The sequence below is a fragment of the Suricata suricatta genome, chromosome X (genome assembly GCF_006229205.1).
Source record: "Suricata suricatta isolate VVHF042 chromosome X, meerkat_22Aug2017_6uvM2_HiC, whole genome shotgun sequence".
In the NCBI taxonomy this organism is placed as follows: domain Eukaryota; kingdom Metazoa; phylum Chordata; class Mammalia; order Carnivora; family Herpestidae; genus Suricata; species Suricata suricatta.
In genome coordinates this window covers 17546088-17550374 of record NC_043717.1, presented here as the reverse complement: position 1 = coordinate 17550374, position 4287 = coordinate 17546088, and positions in this window count along the sequence as shown.

Sequence of the window (4287 nt, the reverse complement as noted above, 5' to 3'; positions counted from 1 at the left end):
CTCATTGTTAATTTTGATTTGCATTTCCCTGATGATGAGTTATGATGAGCATCTTTCCATGTGTCTCTTTACCATGTGTGTGTGTTCTTTAGAGATGTGTCTATTCATGTCCTGTGCCCATTTTTAATTGGATTATTTGTTTTTGGAATGTTGAGTTGTTTTTTATATATTTTTGATACTATCCCTTTATAGGATATGTTATCTGCCTATCTTTTAGTTTTGTTGATTATTTCCTTCACTGTGAAGATCTTTTATTTCTCTTGCCTCAGGAGACATATCTAAAAACAATATTGCTATGGCCAATGTCAGAGACATTACTGCCTATGCTCTCTTTTAGTATATTGATGTTTTCAGGTCTCACATTTAAGCCTTTAATCCATTTTGAGTTTATTTTTGTGTGTGGTCTAAGAAAGTAGTTCAGTTTCATTCTTTTGTATGTAGCTGTCTAGTTTTCCCAAAATCATTTGTTGAAGAGGCTGTCTTTTTCCAATTGCATATTCTTGCCTCTTTTGTGGAAGACTAAATGGCCATATAATCATGGATTTATTTCTGAGCTTTCTATCCTGTTCTGTGGATCTACATGTCCGTTTTTTGTTTGTTTGTTTGTTTTTGTTTTTGTTTTTGCCAGTACCATACTGTTTGGGTGAATAGAGATTTGTGGTATAACTTGAAATCTGGAATTGTGACCTCCAGCTTTGTTTTTCTCTTTTAAGATTGATTTGGCTATTTGGGGTCTTTTGTGGTTCCACACTGAATTTAGGGTTGTTTTTTTCTAGTTCTATGAAAAATGTTGTTGGTATTTTGATAAGGACTCTATTAAATCTGTGCTTTCTGTAGTACAGATATTTTAACAATATTTGTTCTTCCAATCCATGATCATGGACTATCTTTCCATTTGTTGTTTTCAATTCCTTTTTTTCCATGTTTTATGGTTTTCAAAGTACATGTCTTTTTCCTCTTTGGTTAGGTATATTCTTAGGTATTTTATGATTTTCAGTGTCATAGTAAATTGGATTGAGTAATAAGAAATCACGTTGTTGGCAGGGCACAAGAATATGAGAATATGGCACCGAAATGGATGTGATTGACACACAGCACACAACTGCTAAGGTATGTACCCTCTGTTAGGATTTTCAGTAATCAGAGTGACTATGCTGTCATGCCACAGTTTTGAACATTTGTGCACACTTTCCGGATGGTTGCTTGGAGTTTAGGCTACAGTTGGTGACATCATAGTGGGACAAATTTAAGTCATTCTTTATGGAGTAAATATATTGTAAACTTAAGCTTAACCCTGTGGTATAGGCAGCTGACATTAATGCACTCTGATAAGGTCTAAATCATAGTTTCCAAACCCTTCAGAGGTCATGTTCTTCACTACTATGCTATACTATATCTCAACATAAATTTACTTCATAAACTACATCACTTTATTTCATCTTTTGTGGGTCACAGGAACCCAGCAGAGTGCCTCTGTCTGAAATTATACAGTAAGATAATGTAAGGACTATGACTGAATCTCAGAATCTAGTTATCACACAGCTAAGCTATCTTGCCTCCGTGCCATTGAAGGAAGTTCATCCAAAAAGAGATTATTATCATGTGGGATGTTACTCTGCAGTTACCTTTACTCTTCTCATTGAAGCATTTTAATCTACCAATGGAATAGCCAGTCAAATTCGATGGCTCTTAAGTTATCTTCCCTTGCTGGAATGTTGAAAGAACTAGGGAAAAGGTGGAGTATACCTGGAAGTGTTTCCCCAGTTTTTTTTTTTTTTAAGATTTTATTTCTAAGCAATCTCTACACCCAGTATGGAGCTTGTATGCACAACCCCAAGATCAAGAGTAACATGCTCCACTGACCGAGCCAGCTAAGCACCCCATTTCTCCCAACTTTAATATGAACATTAGTCAGCTGAGGATCTTACTAAAATGGAAATCCTGATTTTTTTGACTGGGGTGGGATCAGATGTTCTGCATTTCTTCCAAGTGCCCAGTGGGTGAGGATGCTGTGGATCTCCAGACCCCATGTTGAGTAGCAATGGTCCAGGGCAGAGGACTTCCCTAGAAGTTAATAATGATACATATTAGGAATAAAGGGAAGATTACACCAGGGAACTAACAGACAACTGTACAAAAACAGGATGGGGAAAAAATAACTTAGGGGAAGTACAAATGAAGAAAAATTTAATGCATTTTGGTTTACTTCAAGTACAGTATCAGGGAACATGACCACTAAAATATGTGAGATGAGAGGTGTGGGCCCATTGCACCTGGAGTAATGTATATGGTTCTGGCTAATAAACATGTGAGTGTAAATATTCTATTTCCAACACTAAGATTCTACAATCATAATAGTAATGGCAGGCATAATATTTTTCACATGGTCTAAACAAGAAAGCTTAACTCATCATCAACTTTACATTATCTGTACATACCTAACCTACTTTGTGGATGATCCTTCAGAAACTCATTTATCTTTAATTATGCTTTGGCTTGCTTTCCTCTGCTATCAGTTTGTGTGTGTCCTGAGATTATTAATTAGTTTGATATCATCTTAAACACATGAAGTAAAGAATACTTCAAAGTCAAATTGTATAATTAGCAGTCCCTTGAAATCTATATACGGAGTGTATGTATGTGTGTGTGTGTAAAATTTCTGCTGTAAAAAGATACAGGTGAATACTGCGAAGCCCTTTAACAACTCCTGAGCCATCAACCAAGGCCTTCAGATCTGTCTACACTGGATTGAATGAGCAAAGATATATTATATTCAATTTATTAAAATTCTGAATAAATTTAACTGAACTCTGTGGAAAAATACTCTACCCTTAAGAATGAAAATTCTCAAAAACTGATGTTGTGACAAGTTAGATCATTTGGGAAATGAGGGATTGAATGGGTAAAGAAGCCAAATTTCAGAGACACGCCCAAATTTGACAGCTCACCTGTATCAGGCTGTCATTCAAAATGTTAACTGAGAAAAGCAATTAACACTTCACCTGTATGGGCTAACATGTTTATTCATTAGTAAGGTTAAAAACCCATTTTGTATTTTATGGAAGATTTATGCAAATAATAGAAAGCAATTAAGATATTTCTTGCCCAGATGTCACTATCAATTACAAGTCGGAGTCCTATAGATTGAAGATGAGCATGGGGCTGACTTAGAGAAAAGTTGAAAAATATAATCAAGTGTACATATGATACACTAGTTTGAGAATGAAAAAAAAAGAAACCTAAACTCTGATCTCTCTGAAGTGTCTGAAGAAGACCACCTAACCACTTTGAGATAAGGCAACACATGGCAGAATGAGCTGGAGGGAGAAGAGCTAGAGAAATGAGGCCACCCAAGAGGCTGACAGCAAGAACTTCCAAGTGAATTTGAATGAGGCCTGGGTAAAGAAAGACATTGAGAAGCAGTGGAACCGAACCACTGAAGTGCAAAGACAGGAAAGGAAAATGGGTAAAGGAGAGCTTCATGTGCCAAGGGTATGAGAGATTTTAAGAATCCTTGAAACAGGGCTGATCAGGCCCCATTTCTATGACCACAGCTTACAGAAAAGCTGGAGATGGCCATCTCACAACTGCCTGAAGTACCCAAGGAGATGGAGAGAAGCACTTAGGGAGGAAGACTGGGTCATCCAAGTGCAATTAGAAACAAACAAAACAAAGCCGCAACTTGAAGTTGGCCCTTTTTTTTACTTTTACTTTTGAAAAATATTCGATGAAATCACACAACCATGCCTGTCTCCATTTTCCAAGCAAGTTATTTATTCACAAAATGCTTTTCTCAGGTTCACATCTAATAATATTCTATGCTCTCTTCCTTGGCATTTATGTTTTCATATTAGTGTGGCTGAATATCCATCTAGTTTGCCATTGGGAGCACTAGGGAGTGATTCTGTGAGTTCCCAGATTTGATATTGTTTTGCTTTTTCTGGGAAATGCCAAAGGTTATATTCTAACTCATGAAAAGCACTTCATGAACACAGATTAGTTAGGTTTAGGTCTCTGGTTCTCATCTCTGGCTATACATTAGAATCAACTGGGGAGTATTTTATGGATGCCTAGGTCTCCTCACTGATATGTTTTCGTTTTATTACTGTGGAGTGGTGCTGAGGCTTGGGCACTTTGAGAAAACTCTGCAGATGATTTTATTGTGCATTCAGGGTTGAGAACCACTGGTTTAGTTATTAGAGGCAGAATATCAAATCCTGGCATGATATATTATTTGTCAGAAAGGAAAAGATTAAAATTTTAGACATAAACTATTCATGCCATGCC